General features: G+C 42.7%; 1 protein-coding gene across 1 annotated transcript in view; it reads right to left on the bottom strand.

Annotated features, from left to right (window-relative positions):
* The window catches only part of XPA (XPA, DNA damage recognition and repair factor), a 97,376-nt gene extending 81,717 nt beyond the window's left edge, over positions 1 to 15,659 (bottom strand). The window contains exons 1-2 of the mRNA XM_027105426.1: positions 15,606 to 15,659; positions 2,758 to 2,855 (exon numbers count right to left, since the gene is read on the bottom strand). The gene's annotated coding sequence lies outside the window, so the exon portion shown is untranslated. The remainder of the gene's footprint in view (positions 1 to 2,757; positions 2,856 to 15,605) is intronic.
* Between the last annotated feature and the right edge of the window lie 306 nt (positions 15,660 to 15,965).

The raw sequence follows: 15,965 nt of genomic DNA, 5'->3' as shown, positions 1-15,965 counted from the left end.
AGAGCTCTTGTGTGTAATCCTATTTCTGGCACCCAGTGAGTTGTACTCCAGCTACCCTCAATCCCATAATCTCTCCAGCTCAATCTTCCAACCACATCCGGAATTACTGTAGCTGAAATTGAGCTTATACCTTTGTGGTACTCCAGTGTACACTGGTTAGGAATTGCTGCCTTAGCTGTACAGCTAAGCCAATGAGACCTTCTGACAAGGAGCTGGATGTTTATGTCAGAGCTCATGGATTTGCAGTATACTGTACACACTCTCATGCATAAATAAGTATATTAAAATATATGTAATTCGTGCTTAATAATATGCTTCAATCTTTTTTAGTAGTCCACTTATCTTAAAGAAAATTTTAAATTAAGGTATTAACTGCGGGCTTCCCTGGTGGTGCAGTGGTTAAGAATCCGCCTGCCATGCAGGGGACACGGGTTCGAGCCCTGGTCCGGGAAGATCCCGCATGCGGTGGAGCAACTAAGCCCATGCGCCACAACTACTGAGCCTGTGCTCTAGATCCCGCGAGCCACAACTACTGAAGCCAGTGAGCCACATCTACTGAAGCCTGCACACCTAGAGCCCATGCTCTGCAATAAGAGAAGCCACCGCAATGAGAAGCCCGCGCACCGCAGAGTAGCCCCCGCTCGCTGCAACTACAGAAAGCCCACGTGCAGCAACGAAGACCCATCACAGCCAAAAATAAATAAATAAAATTTATAAAAAAAACGGTATTAACTGCATACAGTAAAGTACTGGAAGTGTCCTATATCTTGATCTTGGTATACGTTTATATATTCCTATATATGCTCATAGATTCCTGGCTTCTTTTGTTCAGCATAATGTTTCTGAGATTCATTCATGTTGTTGCATATATCAGTTGTTTGTTCTTTGTCATTGCTGAGAAGTATTCCATTGTGTGAATATATTGTAATTTGTTTATAGACACTAGGACACCTCCAGTTTAGGGATATTATGAATAACACTGCTATGAATCATCTTGTCTTTTGGTGAACTACATTTCTCTTTGGTTTATATTCAAGAGTGGAAATTCTGGATCATAGGATAGGTGTATATTTAGATCTAGTATGGGATTTTAATAAATTACTGAGGTTTTTTTCCCTTCATAAAGTCCCTCCAGGTACTGTTATATGCAGGCTCCCAGACTGAGATGGACTCTACCTGAACTTCAGCCTATATTCTGGTGTTCTAGACTGGCCCAACCAGATCAGCAGCTCCCTTTGCAGAATGTTGTCTTAATAAAGCATTTTTGTACCTTGTCTGTGCTACAGACCACACAGGCACTGTCTCACAGTCCACTGTAAACATTGTTTTATATTCCACAACCCCCTCCAATCCCCACAAGACTGAATGCTCTCTGAAGGCAGATACTCTGCCATCCCTATAATCTCCCTTGCTTGGCATGCAATAGATAATTAATGTCTAAAGATTAAATAATAATAGCTAGTTTATTAGTTAGCTGTTGCTGTATGCCAAATTACCCTAAAGCTTAGTGGCTTAAAACCACATTTGTTCTCTCAGAGTTTCTATAGGTCAGAGAGCCAAGAGTAACTGAGCTGAGTGGTCTGACTCAGAGTCTCTCATGAGATTGCAATCAAGGCACTGACCAGAGCTGCAGTCATCTGAAGGCTTGACTGGGACTGGAGGAGCCTCTTCCAAATCCACTTACTGCTGCTGGCTGATATCTGGACACCTCAGTTCCTTGCCACGGAGTCCTTATGACATGAAAGCTGGCTTCCCCAAAGCAAGCGACTAAAGAGAGAGAGCAAGGGCCAAGCTGCCTTGTCTTTTATGACCTAGTCCTTGAAGTCACACGTGGTTACTTCTGCTTTATTCTATTCGTTAGAAGTGAGGCACTAGATCCAGTCAATATTCAAGAGGAGGAGAATTAAGCCTCACCTCTTGAAGGAAGGAATATTAAAGAAGTTGTAGACGTATCCTAAAACCATCATCTCTAATAGTAGCTAACATTTACTGAGTGGTTACTATGTGCCAGGTGCTACACTGTGTGTTTTTACAGAGCATTTTGTTTAATCCTTATTACAATCCTACCAGGGAGATACTATCCTCAGTTTTTCAGGCAAGAAAACTGAGGTGCTGAGAGACTAAGGAATTTGCCCAAGGTCCCACAGCCAATGACAGAGCTAGGATGGGAACCCAGGAGTTAGACTCCAGAGCTTTTGCTTCTATAACCACTAAGTTATATAATGAATGAGAGATGGTGGATGATTTTATGAGTCTAGGTTCTCAGATGGAGTGGTGGGCCAAACGGTGGCACCAAAGATATGTCCATTTCCTAATTTCCGGAACCCATGAATATTACCTTTCATGGCAAAAGATGTGATTAAGTTAAGGATCTTGACAGGAGGAGCTTAATCCCGGATTATCTAGGTAGACCCTACGTGCAATCATATGTATCTTCATGAGAGCCGGAAGGAGTTTTGACACAGACAGAAGAGGAGAAAACACACAGGAAAGGTGAGGTGAAGACAGAGGCAGGGATTGGAGTGATGCAGCCCCAAGCAAAGGAATGCCAGCAGCTACCAGAAGCTGGAAGAGGCAAGGAATGAATTCTCCGCTAGGGCCTCCAGAGGAAGCACAGCCACGCTGACACTTTGATTTGAAACTTCTGGCCTCCAGAACTGTGAGAGAATACATTTCTACAGTTTTAAGCCACCAAGTTTGTGGTACTGTGTTACAGCGGCCACAGGAAGCTAACATAGATGGCAAAATGTGTTCTACCTCCCTGTTCGCCAGTGTTCCTCCTGAGGACTGGAACGGGGTGTCACAGGCTTGTTAGCGTGGTTCTCATCTTTGGATCAACTTGGCATCAACTCATCCTGAAACAGCAGAAGAAAAATTAAACCCGGGTAAAAAAGAGGAAGAAAATTGTATAAAAACTACCTATATTATTATTGAACTTAAATTTTACTCTGATCTTCCTGGTAGCTGAGGCTAAAAGAAAATCAGGATGGATTATATAATTTTCATTTTCTGATAAAAAGGAATCACAGCTGTTCCTCAAGAAACACGCGTCTTTCCCTCATACTATATTCTAAGAATAACTGAGCAAGTATATCTTCATACACTGGACAAAACAAGAGATAAAATGTCAACAGTAACTTAAGAAGACCGAGGGACTGTCCTCATGTGGAGGTTTCTCGTGTAATCCTTGGATAAAAACTACAGCCCAAAAGAGAAACACAGTTCAACATCCTGGCCACACAGGCTGGAATCCAGGAATGAGAGCTCACATGGATACAGGGTGCCAGAGTTCACAAAGTACTTTCATACCCATCATCCTATATGTGCTCAAACAGTTCCTGAGAGCCAGGCAGGGCAGACAGTATAATCTGCATTTTCAAATGTATAAACCAAGGCCCAGAGAAGTGAAGAGACTGTCCCAAGGTCACAAAGCTGGTGACTGGCGGGGCTGGGTTTCAGTGAGACTCCAAGAACACATCTCCAGGCATGCTGGCTCTACTTAGTCCACAAACCTCCTACTGTTCTCCAAGGATTGCATGCCCGTCTGTCGTATCTCTCCAAGCACACTGAGCCTTTGGAGGAAGGGTCCTCCTCTCATACTTCTTGGGAAGCCCCTGCTACCTGCCCAGGGCTGGTCCTGAAAGATATCCCACCATGTGTCAGGCCCTGCCCCAGGAGAGACCATGCCCCACCCCACCCTGGCCTGCTCTTTTAGTCAGTTCCCAAGCCAGCTGAGAACAGCTGCCTAAAGGAGAGGAATTGAGGATGGGATTGTGGGGTTCAAACCCAGTACCTCACAGAGGGATCTAGGAGTGAGCACAATGCCCAGCCCGGCCAGGGCGCTGTCCACCCCGCAGTGCTGACCTGCCCCTGGTTGCTGGGAAAAGATGGGACCCCCCAGGGAGACGGGTTTGGCCTTTCCCATCTCCCAACCCTCCACGACCAGCGGCTGAGGGGGTTGGAGACAATTTGTCCCCTCATGGACCAGGAAGAGAAAGAGAAGGAAGGGCTGACCACTTCTGCTCTTCTCGCTCACTTTCTCCCCACCCATGCCCTTTGGTGCCTCTTTTTCCCTGATTCATCCTCTTCTGCTTTCACCCCATTCCAGCCTCCTTGTCTTTCCTCTGGAGTCACTTTCTTTCCACTTCCCTCATCCCTATCCTCTCTCTCTGTTCCTTCCCTCCTCCCTTTTTATTTTTTTTTATTGAAGTATCGTTGATTTACAATATTATATTAGTTTTGGGTGTACAACATAGTGATTCAAATTTTTTATAGACTATACTCCTTTTAAAGTTATTACAAAATAATGGCTATATTTCCCTGTGCTGTATAATATATCCTTGTTGCTTATTTATTTTATACATAGTAGTTTGTCTCTTAAACCCATGCCCCTATCTCACCCCTCCCCACTTCCCTCTCCTCACTGGTAACCACTTGTATGTTCTCTATATCTGTGAGTCTGTCTCTGTTTTATTTTACACATTCACTTGTTTTATTTTTTTAGATTCCACATATAAGTGATAACACAGAGTATTCATATTTCTCTGTTTTACTTATTTCACTAAGTATAATACTCTCTTGGTCCAGCCACATTGTTGCAAGTTGCAGAATTTCATTCTTTTTAATGGCTGAGTAATATTCCATTATGTATATATACCACATATTCTTTAACCATTCATCTGTTGATGGGTACTTAGGTTGTTTCCGTATCTTGCTATTGTAAATAGTCCTGCTATGAACATTGGGGTGCGTATATCTTTTCGAATTAGTGTTTTCATTTTCTTTGGATATATAGCCAGTAGCAGAACTGCTGGCTGATACGGTAGTTCTATTTTTTATTTTTTTTAAGAACCTCATACTGTTTTACACAGTGGCTGCCCCAATTTACAATCCCACCAACAGTGTACTACGGTTCCCTTTTCTCTGCATCCTTGCCAATATTTGTTATTTGTAGACTTTTTTAAAAAGAAATTTACTTATTTATTTATTTTTGGCTGCATCGTGTCTTCGTTGCTGTGTGCGAGCTTTCTCTAGTTGCGGTGAGCGGGGGTTACTCTTCATTGCAGTGCTAGGGTTTCTCATTGAGATGGCTTCTCTTGTTGCGGAGCACAGGCCCTAGGCACACGCAGGCTCAGTAGTTGCGGTGCACGGGCTTAGTTGCTCCACAGCATGTGGGATCTTACCAGACCAGGACTCAAACACGTGTCCCTGCATTGGCAGGCGGATTCTTAACCACTGTGCCACCAGGGAAGTCCTATTTGTAGACTTTTTGATGACATCCATTTTGAGAGGTGTAAGGTGATATCTCATTGTGATTTTGATTTGCACTTCTCTGATGATTAGCAGTGTTGAGCAGTTTTTCATGTGCCTGTTGGCCATCTGTATATCCTCTTGGGAAAGATGGCTATTCAGGACCTCTGCTCATTTTTAATTGGGTCATTATATATTGAGTTGTATGAGCTGTTTATAGATTTTGGATATTAACCCCTTACCAGTCATAACATTTGCAAATATTTTCTCCCATTCAGTAGGTTGTCTTTTCATTTTGTCGGTGGTTTCCTTTGCTGCGCTAAAGCTTTTAAGTTTAATTAGGTCCTCTACAATGAGGTACTACCTCACACCAGTCAGAATGGCCATCATTAAAAAGTCTACAAATAATAAATGTTGGAGAGGGTGTGGAGAAAAGGGAACCCTCATACACTGTTGTGGGAATGCAAATTGGTGCAGCCACTATGGAAAACAGTATGGAGGTTCCTTAAAAAACTAAAAATTTTGTTGCCATATGATCCAGCAATTCCATTCCTGGCCATATATCTGGACAAAACTGTAATTTGAAAAGATACATGCACCCCTATGTTCATAGCAGCACTATGTACAATAGGCAAGACATGGAAACAACCTAAATGTCCATTGACAAATGAATGGATAAAGATGTAGTATATATACACAATGGAATATTACTCAGCCATAAAAAGAATGAAATAATGCCATTTGCAGCTATATGGATGCACCTAGAGATTATCATACTAAGCAAAGTGAGTCAGAAAGAGAAAGACAAATACCATATAATATCACTCATATGTGGAATCTAAAATATGACACAAATGAACTTATCTACAAAACAGAAATAGACTTACAGACATAAAGAACAGATGTGTGGCCTCACCAGGGTAGGGGGCAGGGGAGGGATGGATTGGGAGTTTGGGACTAGCATATGCAAACTATTATATATAGAATGGATAAACAACAAGGCCCTATTTTTGTTTGTTTTTTGTTTCTTGCGGTACGCGGGCCTCTCACTGTTGTGGCCTACTCCCGTTGCGGAGCACAGGCTCCAGATGCGCAGGCTCAGTGGCCATGGCTCATGGGCCCAGCTGCTCCGCGGCATGTGGGATCTTCCCGGACCGGGGCACGAACCCATGTCCCCTGCATCAGCAGGCGGACTCTCAACCACTGCGCCACCAGGGAAGCCCAACAAGGCCCTATTTTATAGCAAAGGGAACTATATTCAATATCCTGTAATAAACCATAATGGAAAAGAAAAAAAAATTTTAATAAAAATTAAAAAAAATTTAATTAGGTCCCATCTGTTTATTTTTGTTTTTATTTCTTTTCCCTTAGGAGACAGATAAAATATATATATATATATATATATATATATATATATATATTGCTACCATTTACATCAAACAGTATTCTGCCTATGTTCCCTTCTAGGAGTTTTGTGGTTTCAGGCCTTTCATTTAGATCTTTAAACCATTTTGAGTTTACTTTTGTATACGGTGTGAAGAAATGTTCTAATCTCATTCTTTGACATGTAGCTGTCCAGTTTTCCCAGCACCACTTGTTTTAAGAGACTATCTTTTCCCCACTGTGTATGCTTGCCTGCTTTGTCATAGATTGACCATAGGTACACGGGTTTATTTCCAGGCTCTCTAATCTATTCCATAATCTATGTGTATGTTTTTGTACCAGTACCATGCTGTTTTGATTACTGTAGCTTTGTGGTACAGTCTAAAGTCAGGTACCATGATTCCTCCAGCTTTGTCTTTTTTGTCTCAAGATTGCTTTGGCAATTCAGGGTCTTCTCTTTCCTTACTTTGAAGCATATCTCAGATATTATATATTTTTGTCCATAAATATTTAAGTGTGGGCCTTTAAGGGATATAGTTAATTTTAAAAACATAACTAAAATATACTTACTATTACTTAAAACTCTGCATTAATCTAAGATTATCAAGTAGTAAGGGGGCATTCACATTTCTAATTATTGTCATGCTTTTCTGCTCTCCCCTTCTGCCTCTTTTAATAAAGATAATGATACCTCTTCCACTGCAAAGCCCTTCCAAACACATTAACTTATTTAATGCTCATATTTGCCCTTGGAGGATGTTCCTCCTTCTGGAAATGAGGAAAGTGAGGCTCAAAGAGGTAAAGAGACTTGTCCAAGGTCACACAATGGGCTAGGGGCAGAGCCAGACCCTGGCCCAGGCCCTGTGTCTCCTAGCCCTTGCTTCTCTCCACCCCAGGGGCCTCGCGATGGGAGATTTCAACGGTCAAGCTCAGAGGCTCCAGGGGAACCTGGAGGAACAGGCTGAGAGACTCTACCCCAGTGGCAGCGGGCTGGATAGTATGCATCCCCAGCTAGGGAGGTACATCCAAGCTCTTTCCTCCAGGTAACAACAGGACCAATTCCTTGACTCAGGCTTATTTGCGTGCAGTAGCTCCCCAAAGCCCGGACAGTGACTGGGGCTTATCACCCCAACTCCTGAGCAGCGTGCCTTAAGCCCCCTGCACTACGGCAGATTGGACGCTGACACCCAAAGGGCAGGCACAATAGCCAGATCACTCAGCCAACCTTATCTTAATTCTACTTTTTGCCTAAGTGCAGGAGGAGGGCAAAGGTCTCTGTGTTTTTCTTCTGGGAACCTCCTTGCTTAGCCAGCCATGCACATGCAGAGAATGCCATGGATTCCATTCTAAATCCCCTGGCTTTTGTGGCTAATTCTTCCATTAGTCTGCAGACTACAGAGCAAACCCCTCAGCCTGGCATTCAAGAGCTGCAGTCTGCCCAACACACTGATATAACCCATCATAGAGACCAATGGGACATGTTACAATTTCAAGGCAGGCAAAAAAAGCTTTATACTAGCTAATTCCTGAAATTATCCTATTAGAGCTTCACTTCTTTATCTTTAGACTATGCATCTCTGTTTAAATGCAAGCATTGTTCCTGTCAGCAGTGTCCATTAAATCTCCTTCCATACCTCAAATTTAATGTCCTAATATTACCACTTGCTACTTGTTTACCCATATAAACTGTGGTATTTCATATCTCCATACCTTTGCTCATGTAGTTTCCTCTGCCTGGAACTTCATTTCTTCCTTCTTCATCCACTAGCTACTAGGGGTGCTACCTCCTCTGAGGAATCTTTCTGAATGCCTCCTCCTCTCACAGCCTTCCCACACCCATAGTGGGCAAAGGGCCCTTTCTTGGGTTTAACTTGACCATAGCTGTATCTCACTGCATGTTACCCAGCACATTGTGAGTCCCCCCAAGGGCAGGGATCAACGCTGTGCATCTAATCTTCCCTTGGCCTGAACACAGGGCCTGGCACATAGTATCGACTCCACTTAATGGGATGGTTGAAATACTTTATCTCACTGAACCCTCGCTGCAGCCCTGTGGGTTAGGCTGCTGAGGAACGATGGTTCCTCCCATTTCAGAGAAGTGGAGGTTGAGACACACAGAGGCAAAGTGACGTGTCCCAGGCACCCAGCGCTGAGTGGGGGCCACTGCTCTTATGCATGTCTCCTGACCCCTGGTGCAGCGTGCTGCTCCTGCTGCTGCCCTCCCAGACAGACCCCGGATGCCCAGGGCCGAGGAGCCGTGACAACGTGGAGCAGAAGCCAGAACTCCGGGCACACTGGAGCTAGCAGCTGTGCTCAAACACCTCAGCACAATTCCCCCGCTGCCAGGGGCAAAGTCCAAATTCCTCATCACAGGCCTCAGGGCTTCCCACAACCTTCCCCAGGCCCACCTCTGCAGCTTCATCCTATACAGCTCCCTTTCACACGCCCCTGCTCCCACCACACCTGCCTACTCACCCTTCTCCGGGCTCAGCTGACTTTTCAGAACCCTGCATAGGGTGCCCAAACTCTGCCCCTGTCACTGATCATGTCCCCATGATCAGGGCAACTGGATGGAGAGGTAGGGCAGATGTTGACAGGAGTCTTCCAATGTCAGGGTGACAAAGCAGCGTAGCACAAAACAAGCGGATCAGTCAGCATTTGCCACACTGTGCTCATGGAACACTAGCATCCTGAGAGATGCTTATAACTATGTCTCCACAAAAGAGCCCCCTGGGCAATGTAACAGTAATGCCTGGCATGTATTGAGTACTCATATTTCAGGCCCTGTGCAGAGCATTTTGCATGCAATGCTGCATTTCATCCTCACAAGAATACTGAAAGGCAGGCTTCATTTTTTTCTCTGAACTACAAACGAGGAAACTGCAGCTCAGAGAGGCTAGTAAACTTTCCCATGGTCACACAGCTGGAAAGTAGGAGAACCAGGATTCAAAATCCAGCCTGTGCTCTTAGTTATTTTGTGAGACTACCTCCCTCTTTCTCTTGCACTGTTCCTTGAGGAAATTACAGATGTAATTACCATCCTGAGGATTCATATCTAAATTTAACTAAATATTTCCCACACTTATTTGAGGCTGGAACAAGCCCCTCCTCGCCACCTTTTGTTTTACTGAATCCTATACACATCCCACAGAATATAATGTTTCACTGAACTCAGTTTGTGAAATGCTGCACTAGAAGATATCAGCTCTTATTGTCCTAACAATCTGAGAGCACAGGGTGGAGGAAGGAACCCTGGAGACCTCTGGGCAGAGCTTCCTTATTGTACACATGTGTTCTGAGGCCCAGACAGTGGCCAGTGCTCTCCCTTGTTGCGGCCAACGAGGGGAAGGAGCAGGTCTATGACTCCTTCTCAGGACCAAAAGAGGCCTTTACTCAAGGCAGGCAGGTGAGGCTGGCAGTTTGGAAAGCTCTCACTGGGTGGAATTCACATACCTTCCTGCAGAGGCCGCACAGGCTTCAGGAGATGGAAACTGCTGGAAGAAGCACCATCTTATTGAATAAAAATCATAAGTTCTGAAGATCACAAAGCAGGACGCCTCCACAGATCACACCAAATTTAACTTCTCCAACACAAAGGCCCAGAGAGGGAAAGGCACTTGTCCAAGGCCACACAGCAAGTTCAAAGCACAGCTGGAACTAGAATTTAAGCTTCCTGCCTCCTACTCCAAGGATCTGTCTGGCATTTCCTGCAAATGCTGATATGTGTGTATGTCTCCTCAACCTGGCCAGAGGCCCCTCGAGAGTCAAAACAGTGTCCAATTAATGCCTGACTTCCTGGCTCCTGACACTTAGGGTTAAAGAAATACTGATTAAGTGAATGAATAAATAAAACCCTTGATTTTTACCCAAAACTCTATTTCTCAGCTTGATCATTCACATGGCTGAGATTAACTTTTGGCTGCTTCTGAAAATGAGTATACCCTCAAAGGATAAACATATGCTACCAAAGAATAACAGCAATACTTCTATTATGCCTGATATATATGTGTGTGTATACACACATCTACACGCTCACACATACACAGAACGCCACTCTAAGCATTTTACCTATATTAATTATATTTAAATATCACAGTGACTATAAAAGGTAGGTATTATTATAATTACCATTCCCATCTTGTAGATGAGAAAAAATGTGGCAAAAAGTTAAGTAACTTGTACAAAGTCGCACACCTAATGAATAACAGAATCAGGATTTGAACCCAGGCACTCCAACACAAAAAGCTATGTTCCTAACCACTGCCTCTCGAAGGTCCTGTCTATCCAACATGTAAAATGTGCCAGATGCTTTGTTAAGGCATCACTTAACATCACCTGTAACCCTCAGAGGAAAGCCCAGAAATAAATGTTATTTTCTATTTTGCAGCTGGAACAATGGAGGCTCAGAGGTATAAAAGGACTTACTTGTCTAAAGTCACACAGTTAGGAAGTGACAGAATTGGGATTTGAAGCTATCAATTCTAGTGATATGCTTGCCCATAGTCATTAGCTTAAGTAAAAGCTAATGCATTATCATCTTCCATAATATCATGTGAAACATCTTCCTTTTGTTGGTTAGTTTTGTTTTTAGTTATTCATTAATTCATTTGTTCATGCAAATATTTATTGGATTATACACACATACAGACACGTGCACGTGATCTGAGGGATATGGTAATAAACATGACAGATATTGTCCCTACTAACCCTGCCTTCACAAACCTTACATTCTGGTAAGACAGAGCATCATTAATTAGCCAATTAATCATTTCACAATTAATTAGCCAATTAAATGGAGGTAATTGCTACAAAGGAGAGGTAGAGAGAGCTACGGTGTGATTAGCTGTAGAAAGTTCTGGTTAATCTGCTGAACGTTTTGAAAGTTATCATTAAAATTAACTTTTCCATAGCTCCATATGGCAGTTGTTTTTAAAAAGAGCAGGATTTCCCTCTTATTTAAATTAATTTAAATTTCCCTCTTATTTATCTGAGGGAAATAAAATCATTGATTAACGCATATTCCTAGACAACAAGACTATTTAAGAGTAAATTAGAGATAGTCAAGACATACTCAACGAGACTGTCTCCTGAGCACCTACTACACAATGAAACCCTCTGGCGGGCTTTCCCAACGATACTGTTAAATAGGAGCTTTTATCCCAATTTAAAGAGGAGAAACTGAAGACACAGAGGTTAGCCAATTCTTTGAAGGTCAGTCACACAGCCACCAAGTAGGACCAGGATTCAAACCTAGGGTGGTGTGACAGCAACACCCAGAATCTTTCCCTGCACCACACTGTATTTTCTAATCTTAAAAGCCGATCAGCCAAGAGTTGAACCTTTGGACTCTGACATCATAGATATGCAAAGTCTTCTTGCCAATCCCATCTCTCCTCCATGAGGCTCTGGAGAAGAAACACTGCATTTTCCGGAAACCAAAAGGATCAAAATGAGGAGATCATGTATGATGCAAACCACACTTCTTGGGGGAATTGTTAATTACTGGAATGATTGCATTCCTTTCCCCTGAGATATAGCCTTCTTGAACAAAAAGCTTTAACATTTTGTTTATGCCAATGGAGTAACCATTCTCCAACTCTCAAATAAGATGCCCATGAAAAGGGGTCTTTTCTCTGACATTCTACAACTCAAGCAAACAAACACTGTTCTTCTCTAAGACAACACCACCTCTTGGTGCAGCCAAACGTTGCCCAGAGTTCCTGGCCCCAATTTCAGGAGCAACACCATTTCCTACTAATCCAGTTTTCTCAGAGTTTAAAAGAGACAATGAGGCTTCACTTTGCATTTGAAGAAAAAAAGCTCATCTTCTCTGGACTCATCCTCTGGCCTGGGGATGATCTTCATCTGATCACCCAGTGGGTCTGACTTCACAAATGCCCTTTTCCATCAATGACCAACACTTTGGAGCATTTTCCAACATTGAGAAAGAATCCAACTTTGGAATAGAAGAGTGTAGATTGTGCCTTGGCCAATGTGCATTCCTGGAAACCTGCTCTTGGAAGCCTACTGCTCCCACCACCCCCAGGCAGTCCCACCACAGGGGTTTGGGAACCCGGATGTCCACTGAGCTGCTCCTGAAGCAGACATCTGTCTTCTTGAGAGTGAACAGGAAAGAGGACACCTGGACAGACGTGTTCGAACAGCCCTCCCTCCTAAGGAGCTTGCCTTGCAGGTTTCCTAAGAGCTGATGTGCCTGTGGATTCTATAATGAGGAGGGATTTGTTTGTTGAAGGATCTTTTCAGCTTTATTGCTTAACTCAAAGGTGAGAAGGGGGTGGGGGCACGATGAGAATTACTCTCCTTTGCCTTCCCAAATAGTCCAAATTTAAGCTTAGTCTGCCCTGAAACAGCAGCAAAGATAGTTTTAAAAACGTGGAGCCAGAAGTTCTACTCCTGGATTGGCCCCCTAACCTGCTATGTGGCCAGGGCAAATCCTTCCCTCTCCCTGGGCTAGAGTCCCCTCATCTGTTCAATGAGAAGGTGGGAACTATTTTCTGTGTCTCAGTTTCCTCATCAGTGCAATGGGCATTGCAGTAAATATCTGACTTCACTCTCCTGGCTCTTAGAAAGATCAACATGGAATGATATAAACTAGATCTGAGAACTGAAGGCTTAATTTTGACAACGGATGAGTTAGGCCTATAAAGCAGTGTCACGTTCTCATTGGCTTTGAGATTTCCTTGGTGGTGGCTGTTAACTTCTTCGTGCAACCAACGTAATTTATTTTATTTTATAACTTTTTATTTTGGAAAACTTTTCGATTCACATAACAGTTCCAAAAAACAGAATAGAGAGTTCCCATTCATCATTCGCCCCAACTTTCCCCGATATTAACATCTTACATAACTACTGTAAAAGTATCAAAACTAAGAAATTATCATTGGTACAAAACTGTTAACTACAGACTTCATTGAGATTTCACCAATTTTTCCACTCATGTCCCTTTTTTGTTCCAAAATCCAATACAGGGTAACATATCACATTTAGTCGTCATGTCTCCTTATTCTCCTCAATCTGTGACAGTTTCTTTTTTTTTTTCCATGACCTTGACATTTTTTGAAGAGTACTGCTCATTTACTTTATAGAATGTCATCAACTCAGGTGTGTCTGATGTTTTCTCAGGAAACAACAGAGCTAATGAGTTTTTAGGAAGAATATCACGGAGATGAAGTTCTCTTCTCACCACATCATATCAGGGGTATGATATACATAAAGTTATTACTGGTGATGTTAAACTTGAGCGCTTGGTAAAGGTGGTGTCTTCCAGGTTTCTCCACTATAATGTTACAATTTTCCCCTTTCCATATCCTACTCAGAGATGAGAAAGACTGAGTTCAGCCTATGCTACACACCAAGTTCTCCCACCCCCTGGGAGAGGAATATCAAAAAATCTGTGGACATACGTTAAAACCACCACACTTGGCGGGAGGTCCCTTGAGGCAATACAAACATCCTGTTTCTCCTTAGAGTTTTGCCTACCAGTTTTACCATACTCAGTGGATCTCGCAATTATTACTGTGGTGTTCCAATGGTGATTTTCTATTTCCCTTATTCCTTCTATTAATATATTCATTATTTGGAATTCTTCTATAATGAAGATTTGGCACTTCTTCCTTATTTGTTTATTTCTCTATCTATTCATATCAATGTGGATTCATGGATCTTTTTTTAATATATTTTGGGTTATAACCCAATATTATATTTATTTACTTTACCCACTGCAATTTCTTTTAGGTTGACTCTTATGTCCTTTTTTCATGCTCCATCTTTTTTTTTTTTTTTAAATACATCCTTTCTGGCACTACTTTAGGCATTAGAATCATCTTGTGTTTACCCTGACTTAGTCCTATAACTGGCCATTTCTCCAAAGAGCCCTGGCTCCTTTCACTGGAGAATGACATTTAGGAACCAAGGTCTGGACTCTGAGCGTGCCCATTGCTACTGGGGTGTCACTGCTCCTAGGCCCTCTCAGAAGACAGAGCAAGGAAATGTAGAAGTATGCTGACCCATGTATACACACATATCTGTACTTGTTTCTGTATCTATCTGCATATATATATATATTAAAATAGACATGAATTCATACTGACACTTCTAACCCTACTGTATCCCCACAGAGTTCATTCTCGTTTTTCCCCCATGTTCACATGTGACTTCCTTCTCTGACAGGAGAAACCTGGCCCCCATTATCTACAATTTATTTACTTATTTGTTTAACCCTCATATACATGTAGCTTCAGAATGCTAACCTCTATTCCTATAAAGAATACATTTAACAACTAGAGTACAGTGTTTATAAACAGTTCTTTTTGTCTTTAGCCAAATACAATTTTTAATATTTAAAAGAATGTCTGGATTTAAACCCCATCTCTGCCACTCGTTGGCTGTGTCAGTGTGAGGAACACACTTAGCATCTCTTTCATCTCAGTTTACTCATCTATAAAACCAGAATAATAGGCTACCTTCCTCATAGCCCTGATGGAGAGGGAAGAATTAGAGGAGAAAAAATATACAAAGGGGCTCAGGAAAATCACCTAGCACTCCTCAAATGTTTGATGTAATCATAACATCACAGTCCCTGAGCTCCAGGGTTGGGCCCTGCAGATGGCAGCTCCTGTCCTCTGAGTCTTGTCCTGCTCTAAGGCACATACAAGGGTTACAAGTGTCCACTCCTTTCTGCATCCAACTCAGTGAGTCTGATCCAGGCCAAGCTGGGAGGGAGCCTGGTCTCTGGCTAAATAAATACAGACACTAGAAGTGTCTAGGCTCTTGGAGGCTCTCACTAGCTGCTGGAGCATTTCAGCCCAACCGCCCTGACCAGAGCCAAAGCTCTTCACTGGCCTTTGTCCTCAGCTGCCTTTTCTTCTGCAAGCAGCAGACCCTTCTGGGGGGCCTCTCCCTCTTTGTTGGGAAAAACTCCAGCATCCTGAGATAGGAAACTTTGCACTTACTTTATCTGCAGACTGGCAGGGCCCCTTCCCTCCTCTGGTCTTCAGTTTTCCCATCTGTAAAATGAGGGTGTTGGATTAGGTCAGCAGTCCAAGCTGGTAGCTGGATCCAGCAGGCATGTGTTGTATTTGGCCCACAGGGCACTTTCATTATTTGTTTTTAATTAATAGCCCTTATTTTTAGAGCAGTTTTAGGTTTACAGAAAATTAGTGGAAAGTTGAGAGCTCCCATATGCCCCTCTTCCTACCTCCACCTCCCTGCCAACAGTTTCCTTTATTGTTAACATCTTGCATCAATATGGTACATTTGTTGCAACTGATAAACCAACATAATACATTATTATTAATTAAAGCCCATCATTT

The sequence above is a fragment of the Aethalodelphis obliquidens genome, unplaced genomic scaffold (genome assembly GCF_003676395.1).
Source record: "Aethalodelphis obliquidens isolate GAN/ISIS:26980383/991018 unplaced genomic scaffold, ASM367639v1 scaffold7, whole genome shotgun sequence".
In the NCBI taxonomy this organism is placed as follows: Eukaryota; Metazoa; Chordata; class Mammalia; order Artiodactyla; family Delphinidae; genus Aethalodelphis; species Aethalodelphis obliquidens.
Note: the sequence above shows the minus strand (reverse complement) of the source record. Positions and strands in the feature narration are given on the sequence as shown.